This window comes from Scleropages formosus, chromosome 15, assembly GCF_900964775.1.
Source record: "Scleropages formosus chromosome 15, fSclFor1.1, whole genome shotgun sequence".
Taxonomy (NCBI): domain Eukaryota; kingdom Metazoa; phylum Chordata; class Actinopteri; order Osteoglossiformes; family Osteoglossidae; genus Scleropages; species Scleropages formosus.
The window spans coordinates 20260700-20275479 of NC_041820.1; the positions used below are offsets into that span (position 1 = coordinate 20260700).

Genomic DNA, 14780 nt, shown 5'->3' on the forward strand with positions numbered 1-14780 from the left:
GATAAATATATAGCATGAGTTGAATTTTAAAGAAGGCCATCATTTAGAAGCATTCCAAGTGGTATTAACTCCTAAATGTTTTCAAATAATTTTTTTCAGTGTAATTTACCGGATTTTTTAACCTTAGAAAATCCTGTTAGGGTCACTGAAATGCCTCTAAAACCCCTCAAGTCCTACGCCAAACTAGCGTGACTTCACCGCAATGCTAAAAAATACTGGCGCAAATGCACATCTCGGAGAGTCGGTAAAGATTCTTTTAAAGTACATTCCTGCGGACTGTTTATTTCTAAATCAGGATTGTGTTTATGACTCTTCACGCTGAATTAAAGCATGATGCTATTTTATTTCCTAGAATCCAGAGGGTGTTGCAGGACCAGCAGAGTGCTCACAGTTAATGGCACAGAACAGCACACGGCTCCGCTTCAGGCAGGTGGAGAAGTGCAGCAGGTCACCAGGGGATGGGAATAGCATGCTTGAAATCACATGGTAATTATTATTTTTTAAATTACAATCTGTTAAATGATTGAAATGCTATATACACACACACACACGCACATTTTCAGAACCGCTTGTCCCATACGGGGTCACGGGGAACCGGAGCCTACCCGGCAACACAGGGCGTAAGGCCTGAGGGGGAAGGGGACACACCCAGGACGGGACACCAGTCCGTCACAAGGTACCCCAAGCGGGACTCGAACCCCAGACCCACTGGACAGCAGGACTGCGGTCCAACCCACTGCGCCACCGCACCCCCAATGCTATATACTTTTAGCTGATACTTTTCTCCAAAGCAACTTACAGTGTACAGGTTACAATTATTTATCCATTTATACAGCTAGGTAATTTTACTGGAGCAATTTAAGGTAAGTACCTTGCTCAAGGGTACTACAGCCAGAAGTGGGGCTCGACCCTGCGACCTTTGGGTCCAAAAGCAACAGCACTAACCGCTACACTTCCAACTATCCCATAATAAAATATACAGCTGTCCCATAATATACAGCTACTTGTGTGATGTGTACTGGTTTATTTTGTGGAATGTGACAAACCGACTGCACTCTAGCATCATGTGTCTGCATCCAAATTTCTCCTTCTGTTGATGTAATACAATCTTTGTTTTTTTCATGAGAGATGTACGTCACTTTGGAGAAAAGCGTCAGCTAAATGAATAAATGTAAATCCCCACCAAATGCAGCGTGCCATATGTAAATCCCTGAATTTGGATATGATGTAACGTAAGCATCGCTAATTCATAACACTTTCATCTTGGGTTAAGTGGTGGAGGGAGGGAGGGCATGAGGCCAGATTTCCCCAGATGGACAAGGAGAGATTTACACCCCCAACACAACATCCCTGTGAGTCACCCTGGATTGAGAGAAGTTAATACACACTGGAGGAATGCTTCTGCCTTGAGCTCATTGCCTCAGCCCTTTAATGAGTGTGGGTGGGGACAGTGAGAAGGAAGAGGGAGGGGACCCAGTGTGATGATTCCACATCCGTTTGGTGCTCAAGAACTTGGATGTTCAGGCAGAACTGAAGCTAAAGTACATTCAGGTCATGAGGACTCCTACTGTCCTTTGATATAAGTGTTTTGAAGCAGATAAGAGCAGGAGGGACAGTTGGTTGCATGGTGGTTAGTGCTGCAACCTTTGGATGTGAAGATCATGGGTTTGAATCCCAACTATTGCTGTAGTGCCCTTGAGCAAGGTACTTATTGTGAGATTGCTTCAATAAAAATCACCCAGCTATATAAAAGAAGAGGGGGTGCAGTGCTGCAGTGGGTTTGGCTGGGTCCTGCTCTCTGGTGGGTCTGGGGTTTGAGTCCTGCTTGGGGTGCCTTGTGATGGACTGGTGCCCTGTCCTGGGTGTGTCCCCTCCCCCTCCAGCCTTATGCCCTGTGCTACCATATTAAGCTCTGGCTCCCCGTGACCCCACATGGGAAAAGCAGTTTCAGATGGTGTGTGTGTGTATATAAAGGAGTAAAACACTACAGGTTACTTAAGAAGGGGCAGCACAGCAAGTAGCGCTGCTGCCTCACAGCACCTGGGTGGTGTGAGAGGACATGGGTTTGATACTTGCTCAGTTTGTTTGAAGTTTGCACGTTCTCCCTGTGTTGGGTTTCTACCCACAGTCCAAAGACATGCTGTTCAGGTTCCCCTACAGTGTGTGAAAGACAGAGAGAGTGTGTTCCACTGATGTATGGATGAGTGACCCAGTGTAAGTAGTGTATGTAGCAGTGTAAGTCACCTTGGTCAATAAAGTGTGTGGGCTGATAACACACACACACACACACATTTTCAGAACCGCTTGTCCCTTACGGGGTCACGGGGAACCGGAGCCTACCCGGTAACACAGGGCGTAAGGCCAGAGGGGGAGGGGACACACCCAGGACGGGACGCCAGTCCGCCGCAAGGCACCCCAAGCGGGACTTGAACCCCAGACCCACCGGAGAGCAGGACTGCGGTCCAACCCACTGCGCCACTGCACCCCCCTGGGCTGATAACACTACATAGAATTCATTGTAAGTCGCTTTGGAGAAAAGTGTCTGCTAAACAAATAAATGTAAATTGTTCTTGTAAAATTACCCAGCTGTGTAAATGCTGGTGATAATAAACGATAAATAAATGTAAACATGGTAAGTACCTTTGAGGAAGGCATGTAGAAGAGGTACCTGGTAGCATAGGGGTTAGGGTTACTGTCCTTAGCTCTGAAGGTTCTAATTCTACCTCCAGCTGCTCTATTCTTGAGCAAGGTACTTTTTTTAAAAAAAAATTGCTCCAGTTAAATTACTCAGCTGTAAAAATGGGTAAATAATTGTAAGTTGCTCTGGAAAAAGGCATCAGGTAAATGAATAAATATACCAGGGAACAGCAAAGGGGCTTCAGCTTGCACCCACTGCTGTACTGTTACGACTCTTGTCCATAACCATTACACTACCTGTTGCCCTAATGCTGACTTTGGTCTTGCCGGGCATGTGTTTACCAGACGGCATGAGGAAGACGTGTCCGCTGCTGTCTGAGCTTTCGGTTACTGGTGGCGATCAGGTGTCGCTGCCTAATAATCGGAGCGTCTTCGGCAGCTCTCCATCTCAAGGAGGCTGGGGTCAGGCCAAAATTACCTCCCCCACTGCCTTCTCAATTATTCACAGCGGCTTCACCTGAGACGACCTGCAGGGGCTGCTCGCTGTCTCTCACCTCGTCATTTTTCTGCCTCCTCTCCTTTATGACCTCCTTCATGCACCTTCTTTGATTACAAGGAGGCAGAGAGAGCTGGTGAGTTACGTGGTCAGACGGCGCCTAATGCACTCTGCCTTTTATTAATGTTGCTTTGAGGATGCAGCGCAAATAAGTAGCGCCTCTACAGCAGTTTGTATTACTGATGCTCAATCAGTCATCCCAAAGGTGATGATCTGCACTGCAGGACATCACCTTTTTACTCAATGCTCTCCCTGTTCATTCTCTGTCCATCAGTAAATTTCATACGCTAGTACAGTACAGGTATACCCCAGTATACGGACTCCCGGTTTACAGAAATACCTCGCCCTATGTCGTTTTGTGTTGCGTCGAATTCGACTTTACTCGGTTTTTTTGTTAAATATATATGGAAAAATACAATTCGTCTTCAGTTGGCTGACGCGACTTTGTCGGTCAGCCGAAAATATTAAAAATTGTTAAAAACTTAAAAATCACTTAAAAACAATAAGAAAGTGTAAAATCAAATAAAAATAAATGTTAAAATATATAAAATAATATATTGTGATCTATAAAATCAATTAAAAGCTTAAAAATAAAAAAAATTGTCTTATTTACCTACTTTTTTTTTCTTTAGCATTAATTGAAGTGTATACACTTAAGGGGAATGCTTATTAGGGGTTTATAGGAGTCTAAATAATTTTTTAGGGGTTATTTCGTTTTCCGTCATTTTTCGACTTAAGTCCTTTGGAACCAATTAACGACGTAGGGTGAGGTATTACTGTAGAGACTTTTCGTATATCAGCCCTAGAAAAGTTGTACCCAAGTTCAGTATACGAAATGACTGCTCCTGGTATTAGGTACTTTTTTAGTGTTTGAGTTAGACATTTCCCCGATGATGCAGAAGTCAAGAGCCAGTCAGGCACAGACTTTTCAACAATGTATGATACCATCTTCTTAATTAGTATTGTTTCTCAAGTTGTTTTATTACAGTTTTAGAAATGTTTTCCTTTTTAGTGTGTCTTGATCACGAACCTCTCTCATTTAAGAGGAGTCTCAAAACTCATCATGTACGGGTTTGTTACGTTTTATAATTTTTAATAATTTACTTAATAATGGAAAAGTCTACATATAGCTCCTCATGTAATGTATACTGGTTTGTACTGTGGAATGTGACAAATTGACTGTATTCTAGAATCACGTGTCTGCATCCAGATCTCTCCTTCTGTTGATGTAACGCAGTTTTGTATTGTTCTCAGATATTTGTTGCTTTGGAGAAAAGTGTCTATTAAATGAACAAATGTAAATCTACTGTTTGTGTCTTTCGTACGTTTATGTGTACTTACTATGCTACAGTTTAGTTAAGTATAGTTTAGTATTAATTTTCTTTTTAATTATTGTTAATATCATATTGTCCTATTAGTTTGATTACTATTTCTGGAGACTGTTTTTAAGAAAAATTTTTTCCCCATTTAAAATAATGGGAAAGGACCTCCTAGTTTACAACGTCTTGGTACATGGGCTGTTTTCAGGAATGAATTATGTCTGTATAATGGGAGATGCCTGTATTTTAAAGAGAGAATGGATGATAACCTGTAAGTTCATTAAATATACCTTTAGATAAAGAATGTATTTCTGCAGCCCCTCACTGCTATTTCTGATTGCTCACTTTTTTGTACTGATGCGTACAAAATGACTTTTTAATGTCAAACTCGAACTTGTCACAATTTTACAAAAAAATCCAAGCATGCATTAATTTTCATGGCAACCCATGAATTAAAGACTTCACTAATTGCTCCAGAACACGGAATACGTGTTCCACGTAAATATCACATGGGAGAACTGCACAGTACGAGCAGTATAGCTGTGTTTATTAGAATCAGTCTGCATTAGAGCTCTCCCTGGAGACAGAGACATCTGTGTGTGTGTGAAGTAGTATTAGCTCTTTCTCCACCTCCTTCCCCCTTAAACCCTCTATTCTCCGCTGAGCTCCTTTCCTCAGCTGCGGCTGGTGGGAGGACTCATCCCAGCCGGCTCCCTGTCTCATCCCTGACCCTTCTCCCTGCAGTTCGCCCTCCTAACACCCCTAGTCACCCTGCAGGACCTCTTCAAGGTGCTCGTTTTCAACTATTGACATGGATCATTGACATGGTGGCTTTCATTGATGGTTCATTCTAGTCAAGTCATTGAAGTACACTGCTTATCCCTCTGCCCCCGTGGAGCTCTCCTGGAATGCGTTCATGGAAGCACAAACCTTCCCTCTCTGGTTTCTCTTGATGCCCGTCTGTGTTTGTTCTGGAGCCTTGATTAAGGTTTCGTACATTCAGCTGCTGGAGTGCGCGCCAAATCAACTTTTATCTATCTTCTGACGAGAAGCAGGCTGAGAAAATGCTACAATCCTGAACTTCTCAACACGTCAAGGCCACGCTCAGATCGAAAGAACAACGCAGAAGATGACTTTAAAGGTCGGATTAGCGACAGGGGGCTTAGTCGAGTGATGTGTGCAGGTCCTCCTGTTGTGCCTTGTTACTAGGAACTCGGGCTCTGCTCCGGCTCCTTGTGGACCAATAGGGGCTTGTTGACACCGCATGCTCCTGACCTTGAGGGGCAGACGCCCTTCTGCAAAGAATGGGCTCTGTTTTGATGAGCGAGCAGGGAGGAGGAGGGAAGAGAATAAGTGGAATGAATGAATGGAGGGGTGGCTGAATGGTTCAGCGAGGAAGTAAACAAGTCCTGGCGAGGAGCAGGCAGGCAGAGGTCCTGGTAGGACAGCCCCGCGCCAATGGCAAGAGGGGTGGGAGGGGCCAGAGGGGACTCTTGCGGGCCGGCCGGCATCCCGCGGCTGACTGTTACCAGGTCACAGTGCCTGCTGGGCTGGACTGCCGCCTCCTGCCATTGGGTCAGTGTGCCGCATGGGCTACGCCTGACTGGCTGGCTGAGTGTACGCCGTTGCTAGGGAGCTTGGCCAATCAGAGAGGCTGGAATTCCCTCACTCGGTCTCCAGGCAGGATTCACGTGCTGAGAATGTTGGTGGGAGAGAGAGAGCGAGAGAGAGAGAGGGAGAGAGAGAGAGAGAAAGATCTGGTGGGGGGCAGCATGCTGCTACAAGAAGTGGAGCGTGTGATTGTGCAGCCATGTGTGCTGCTGATGCTCTCTGCTCCTCGGTAGAGGCTTTCTGATGCAACCGAGCACGGCGCAGGCATCTCCTCGACTTCGCCACCTTCCCCAGGCCCTTCCCCTCCTTCCTAGAAGAGCACGAGCCAATGGCGGCGCTGTTGCCATCGAAGTTGCAGGGCTGACACAGCCATTTGTTTTGCCTCCTCTCGCATCCACGGCACCTCCCTGTTCGCAGTTACCGTAGAAACAAGGCAACTTGGGCTCTCTATTTAAAATCGGCCCCTGGTCTATTTTTATAAATGATTCATCCCCCCCCCCCCCCCCCCCCCCCCCCCCCCCCTTTTTATACAAGTCTTTAGTATCAGTGAATAAACTGATGGTTGGAGCTGAGGCGGAGGAGGACCAGTGCGTAAGTTATACGCTGTGATTAAAACCCCATGTCCAGTGCGAGCCTTTGTGAAAGCACACACGTTATCTCTGCCAGATCTGTGGGCGCCTCTTGAACCATCCCTGTAACAAGATTATCTGCCGTCCCTCGAAGTTACTGCACACAGATGACTTCATCAGCCCCTTCATCCAGAGACTCCCAATGTGTCTCAGCACAGCCACAACTGGCTTATACAGTCCATCAGCCAACATCTCCAGGAGACTACCGGGACCATCTTCACCCCCTAAAACTGCGTTCCGCTGCTGTCACAGCTTGTCACGACACCTTTGACACTAAGCCAGGCACACAAGACCTAGTCTCCTTCTGCAGGCACTCCTACAGGTTATGCTCTCCAAGTGCTTGGTTCCCTGTTTTTCAGACGTTTGGGTTTCAACCAGATCCAAGACCGGTACTTTTAGCTAGAGATACTGCCGACATTCAAGGGGTAATGAGGGCAGCCAGCGTGTGACAAGCATGCAGCACCTATCTCCACGCATGTGTGAATACAGTTGCTTGTGTGGTGCCACTGATCTGTGAAGTTGCGCTCCATGCCTGGGTGCCTTTGCTGGTGGGGGGAGTGAGGGGAGTCCACTGCATGGCTGCATTAGAACGCGTTGGATTCCCCTTTCCAACATCCAACCCAAATCCAATCCACACATTATTTACCAGTTGGGTAAACAGCGGATCAGGAGGGTGGGGACATAGACTCGGAGTGGTGCTCACCAGCAAAGGTCACGATTGTGTTAATGTCAGCTATGGCAGAAAGAAAGAGTTTGGTGCGATAGTGGAAATGTTTCATCTACAAAAATAAGCCTTAATTTTCCATTTAATACATTTATTCATTTAGCTGATTCTTTCCTCCAAAGTAACTTAGAATGTGAAGCTACTTATAATTAAGTATCAGTTTAATTATAAGGACAGCTGGTAGTGCAGTGGCTACCACTGCTATCTCTGGACCTAAAGGTTGCAGGTTTGATTCCCCACCTCTGGCTGTAATACCCTTGAGCAAGCTACTTACCCTAAAATTGCCCAGTTATATAAATGGGTAAATAATTGTAAGTTTGTGATAACTGTAACATTGTAAACTGCTTTGGAGAAAAGTGCAGGATAAATGTAAAAATCCTGGCATCACAGAATTCTAATGTGTTAATATAAGGGACAACACCTACAATCATAGTGTGTGAGTGACAGAAAGAATGTGTTCCACTGATGTATAGATGAGTGACCTATTGTAAGTAGTGTATCTAGCAGTGTAAGTCACCTTGGTGAACAAAGTGTGTGGGCTGATTCATTGGAAGTCGCTTTGGAGAAAAGCATCTGTTAAATAAATAAATGTAAATATTCAGCTACACAGCAGGGCAGCTTTTAACAGAGAATTTTAGAGTAAGTACTTTGCTCAAGGGCACAACAGCAACAAGAGGGATTCGAACCTGGGTCCTTCAAACCCAGACAGCAGATCTAATCGCACCACCTACTGCTCCGACAAAAAAAGCTGCAGAAAATATTCCCTCGACTGAACTTTACTTTTTATGTGAAAACCAAAAAAAAAAAAACCATCTGACAAATCCCTTTTGCTCTGGATATTATGCATGGCACAGAACTGAGCCACCGACCACCAGTGAGGGGCACAACTTATTATAAGCCAACCGGATTTCAGTAAGTCCAGTTGATCTGTAAAATTACCATGCTTATACCACTTAGTGTCCCTGTCCATTCCAAGTGATACATGTGCTTCTTACATGTCGAATCCCTGCTGAGCCATAGCAAAGGGGTCCTATAACAGGGCAAATTGATACTGACAAGCTGAGAGGGTACAAAGATCTTAGGGAATATACCAAATCCAGATCCTTACAACATCTGATGGTATTTCATAATCATTAGCCATTAATTATAGAACTAATAATTTCAAAGTTGCTTTGTCATTCTGTATTTGGACTAGGACCAAGACAAAGCAGTGGTTAAACAGACTAAAATCTGGGAAACTACTGTTGTACTTCTCCAGATGGTGCTTGGCTCAGGCTGTTTCAATAAATGTTGAGTTGTACTGAATACATTGGCTCCTCATTTTATGAACACAATTGAGCCAGGAAGTCGATACATAACTCAATTTGTCAGCAAATCCAAAGTCACTACCACAATTAATCCACAGTCAATAAAAGTTTAGCAATGCAGACATCTCTCAATTTATGCACTGGTTAGGTTCTGTAAAATCCTCATAAAGCTGTAAGAGATTAAAAAATCCCTGTCAGATTTATTTAGGCATTTTTATTAACTTCAAACAACATTTACATCAAAAATACATTCCCCAGTCTCCTACTCAATCCAAACAGTTAACTGATTCATTCCATAAGCTTGTGGAATGTTCATCGGCTTCTGGCCAGTTTCACTCTCTTTATTATCCACACAACCAAAAGATAATAGACACCCGTTGACTTTCGCAAATAAACCGTTCTTCAACTCCTTATGCAAGTCAAAAATTACGTATGTCAGATTTCCCCCCCTTCAGCATCATTGTGTGCTCCTTTATACGTGCAGCTTCCTTCCCTGTCGTATTCACGGTCGATATGGCTAAACATAGCTCCTGTGCTATAGACGATAATCTCTGTCCATCTTCATGCTTCCTTATCATTTTCAATTTCATCTCCAAATCGATTGCTGTACGCTTGCGAGACAGTTCCCATTTTCCTTCAAGTGCACGTTTACCACCAGGCATTGTGAATAATGAAATGGGTAAAAAAAAATAGGTGAAAAAAGCATTACACTAACGAGAGGAAATGTGTTCACGGCTCAAAACACGTGGGAACTGGGAAGATGCAGCTTCCTGCCTTGTCTTGCTAAGCTGATTTGCACTTAATGTACAGTACTGTGCAAAAGTTTGAGGCACTTGGGGAAAAAAGCTGCAAAGCGAGAATGCTTCCAAAAATAATGCTCTTAGTTAATAAACGTCCCACAGAGCTTAGTAACCATCCATTATCAGCAACTTATTGTCCCGAGCGGGGTTGTGGCGGCTTGGCCTGGTCCCACTCTCTGGCGAGTCCGAGGGTCGAGTCCTGCTTGGGGTGCCTTGTGATGGACTGGCGTCCCGTCCTGGGTGTGTCCCCTCCCTCTCTAGCCTTGCGCCTCGTGTTGCTGGGTTAGGCTCCAGTTTTCCATGACCCTGGTTGGGATAAGTGGTTTCAGACAGCGTGTGTGTGTACACTTTCTTTCTTTAACAACATACAAAACCCTTACTGTAAAACGGTAACTTATTGCAAAAGGAATGCTTAGAAATATAAAATATGCTCTTTCCCATTGACAAAAATTCAGATGACATTAAATAACACAAATATTTTTGTGAAACATCTAAGTTCCTAAGACTTTTGCACAGTACTGTATTTCAGATGTTTTGCATAAAATAAAAGCACTATCTGTAAATTATGTGTATGCCGTTTTTATGTAAATTCTAATTTAATAAGACAAATTTACGTAACTAGGGGTGTGTCTGTACACAACAGAGCCCCTTGATTTATTTATGGGTTAAAGTCTGTAAAAGCATCTGATAACATTATTTTATATATGAAACTACAATTACTTTTTAACTTACATATTTATTCAGATGAAACTCCACTAAAACTAAAAGCAATTAAAAAGACTGAAAATAAAAACGGGTAGTCTCCACAAAATCCTTTTTAATGCCAACTGTTGACTTATTCATCAAATGAAGCATTCCTCATGTTGCTATTGATCACGGACACTCACGAACACCAGACGTGGACTGTACACGCTGTCGAAGACGGTTCAATGAAGTCGGTACCACTTTGTTTTTTTGACTCCCAACTAACAGATGGATGTGGAAACCCAGGCCACTTACAGTTAATTTAAAAATTATATCCAGTTTAGTCTTGCATGCTCACTACCCAGCTAACAAGTGGGTTTTTGCTAAAGTAAGCTGTATTTTCTGCACAAAAAAAATCATTACATTGCATAAAGCATAACAGGAGGATAATTCCCTTGGACTAAAGTCTTTTTCTGTCCATCAATTATTCCCATGCCTCCTATCTTCTGATCAATGCTGTGGTTGTCTCAGGAGTACTGAATCTAACTCTTTAATGAGCTGCCTTTGTGCAGATCCTCAGTCTCACTCGTTGCCCCTCCATCATCATTTTTTGTTAGCATGGATTTTCCTCTTCTTCCAGATTTAATTAACAAAAACAACGTCTCCTTTGCACAGCCTTGGGGAACATGGTACAGCACATATCTGACCTTTGCTGCCAGTAGTGATGAGATATTCATTAAGCTCCGTACTGAAGTTCATCTAAGACGCACATCTTCTGAAAAAAAAATTTTTTTTTAATCAAACACAGACCCCTAAGGACTCATTAGTGTTGTGCCTCCAAAGAAAAGCAGGAGCAAAATATTTCTATTGAATATTTATTCAGCGAAACTTTACTTGAGCATCTCCAGGGATTTTCTGAGGAAGTTCAGTGAAAGTGCAATTAAATATCGTAAACAGGATTCCGAACAGTGGCACACGTCACAGAAACCACGACTGTTGATATTAAGAAAACACAGGTAAAACAACTATAGCAGAAAGAAAACACTAAAGATGAGTGCAAACTTTGAACGGGCTGTAAATTTGAGTAACTCTCCAAGTACACATCATGTTAAAGAGACTAATAATTTACTTATGACTCACTTGCCTTGAAGGGATTTCATGACCTCATAGCTTGAGGGACTCAGCACATACAGGTGCACCTGTAAGCACCTAGTCACTTAAAGAGATTTCCACAGGGTGACAACCGAGTTGGTGGAATAAAACCACCCAATTATGCTAAATTATTCTGGGCTGGAGCTCCCCTCCCATCTTGTATTTCCGCTAAAGGAATGGTCCCTAACTGGGGATTGATAGAGGCTAATTGGGTTATTTTACACCTGAGTATTGCAATAAGTACTGTGTGGTTCACCTTTTTATAGATAACCCTAAAATGAAGAGCTGAAAGGTCCCACAATTTAGTGTGTAGGGGAACTATTTTTAAACCTAATTTCTGAATGCTCAACAGAGGCAGCATTTTTTGTCCTTTTGGTTTGCCTTTTGTGCATCTGATCTCATTTTAAATGGTTTGCTTCCAGGGAGCTGGCCCCTCTGACCACACCCCACAACCAGAGCCACTGTGATTTGGACTTGTTTTTCCGCAACATCTTCCCCGTGTAAAGTTCTCCTTTTAGATGAGAAGGGTGTGGTGTGTGAAGAGCAGTTTGCTGTGGGGAAGGGGGAGGGAAACTGAACTGTGTTGGGGAATGTGGGGTCACTCCTCCCCCCAGCTGTCCAAGTGTTTATTGATTAGTCCTACCCTGAGGGGTGGGGGGTTGCCGCAGCAGAAGATAACAACAAGAGCCACCTGCCACATCCCCCAAGTCCACTCCGAGTCGGCTCGTGTCTGGGACTTTGCGTTGGTCTGTCACCGAACACCTATACAAAAATCTGGCGTGCTCATTTCATTAAGGGTTTGATAGAGAAAGTGGTTCCAAATACTCATGGGCTCTTATGAACCCTGACACCCCCTCCACCACCCCCCAATTTTTAGGAATATTATTAAAATGCAAATATTAATAAAGTACTTATCCTATCCTAAGGAAGCTTCATTACATTTAAAGGGTTATGAACTATGGTTGTAGGTCCCACTTTATAATATGAATGCTTGTGCTCACTGGAATACTCACAGAAGTTTAAAAAAATATTATAAAGAAGTGTTCCAGATAAAGGAACACTTCTAAAGGAATAGAAGATTATGTATGGTCTGGCATCCCTGGTTAGTACTAAATAAATACCCATTTGTGGGGGACACCAAAACCGGAAAGTAGTGGTTTACACTGTAAGAAGCAGGTTAATCAATATTCAAGAGGGGTTTGTCCTGTTCCAAGTGCAACAGTGGGGTAATTTTCTTTGACTAATCAATGTTTATTCATGATATTTATAAATGTTATTCATCTCTCAAAACAGACAAGGACAGCTAAACTCTCAAAAAACTGCAGAAATCATATTTTGAAGTCATGAACCTCCAATAGACACTGTAAAATTTTAGTTTAACAATTTACCTATCACTTTACTTTTTTACTGAAGATATTTACCACACATGTATTTTTCTGGTAGCCTCATACTGTGTTCAAGCTTGCCTTTATCAAGCAAAATAATGATAAGACTATAAATGGCAACCCTGCAATTCTACTGTCTAATCTGAAACGCTATCAAAAAACATTTGCATTAACAGGTTCAGTTTATGATAGTACTGAAGAGTTGATAACGAAGCAAAGAGGCCTGTGTTTAAGCAAGCTAATCCCATAAGACTGCATTTGTTCCTCTCATGGGCGCATTCACAGATCTTCACTTCCGGCTCAGACTAAGGGCTTGTCCTTTCTGTCAGATCACAGTAAATTCTGTAAAAATCATGCTTGTCCATTAAGAATCAAAACCTTTACCTGGCCCTTTAGAAACCCCACAGTACAGTAAGATGTCTTGCAAGGAATGGTCAAGAATGATTAATAACTTACAAACATATTTATCCAGTGTGACTTATTTATCCATAGTTATGCATTTTTCCACCTTACTCATGTAAATGCCAGAACAGTACTAAAGCAATACCTTAAATGACACTAATTACCTTATGGCACAGCTACAAACACATGGTCCCAACTGCAGCAACAGCAGTTGCAATAACCACCTTGTAGACTGCTATGTAAGGGGTGGACAGACTTCACTGGCAGCCAAAGAACGGGTTCTCGTACTGTGCACCCCCTGACCTTGCAGTGAATACATCTCCCTGATGGTTCTGTTCAGGCTTCACACCAGGAGACAGTCCACAGGGCACTTACTCATGGGTTTTAGCCAGATGGCTGGAGAAGCAGGCCCCACCATGGCACTCTCGTCAGTTGAATGCCTATCTGGAACACTTCTTTCTCTGCCATGACCTGCCAGAGCAAACCCATGAAAAAAATTTTGAATATGAACCACAGTTTGCCATTGAGCCTCTGGTATGTGCCTTTATACCCCTGCTATGAACACCCAGCCCTCCACTGCTATGGAGATGTGGATAAGACACAGGCGCAAAGTGCAGCTCAAGAAATGTATGGTACATGCCTTCTAGCAAACAGAATTGTTACCAAAGTCATGTGATTAACAACAGAAACTACATCAAAATCTTTTAGAGAACATTTTATTGAGCTGTAAGTCAAAGTCTGTGATTTTTCCTAAATCTAGAAATGCTGCTTTTATGATGGTGTTGGAAAAAAAGACAAAATGAGATAAATATAAAACATCTAAACTATAATAATTTTAAGTAACCCTTACTCTGGTTAGCACAAATATAACTGTAACCACGTGAAATTCTGCACATGTAAGCTAAAAATTCCAGGCTGATTATTTTGCTTACAGAAACATAAAAAACAAGACCCCGGGCCGGTGTTTAGAAATTAAAAAATGTAAACCATATGCACATAGTTTTATATCGACAAATTATCTTACCACAGAATGCGTGGGCCTCGTATTTGCTATAACAGGTTCCAGTTTACTTGAGCATAAAATGCAGATGAATATGAAGATATAATTGCAGAAAGGAGAAAACAGGTTCTCTCTGGTGTGTACATCCCAATGCCATGATCATGACAGAAATTGTCACTGCACTTTAGACAAGAATCTTTAGCAGAAGTCCTGCATCAATCAAATTCAGCCTCAGAAAAAAATCAAAATTAAACTCCTGCCGTCAAATCGGCAGAAGATGTGGTTATCAAATAATTACTGGACAAGTACACAAACTTATCATATAGTATTTAAAATTAAATTATGTCATCATATAACATTATTAATTTTCATTAATTTGTTATGTAGCCAAATATTGCAAAATGTGGTTATCAAATAATTACTCTGGACTTTTTAGAAACATTTGCAGTTATAGTATGAAAGACAGCTTGTTACAGCTTTTACCCCTCTCATTTCTCCAGCCAAACTGTAGTTGTGTCAGCTGATAAAGCGCGGCAAAAAGACTTCCCACAAGCCCTTTTTTTTTACACCTTGG

The 14780-nt window shown here is 42.6% G+C and overlaps 1 protein-coding gene across 2 annotated transcripts in view; it reads right to left on the reverse strand.

Moving 5' to 3' along the window:
* The window catches only part of LOC108919546 (adhesion G protein-coupled receptor G3), a 72096-nt gene that overhangs the window by 46003 nt on the left and 11313 nt on the right, over positions 1–14780 (reverse strand). For both annotated transcript variants that reach the window (XM_018727576.2, XM_018727577.2), the window contains one exon: positions 13582–13677. The gene's annotated coding sequence lies outside the window, so the exon portion shown is untranslated. The remainder of the gene's footprint in view (positions 1–13581; positions 13678–14780) is intronic.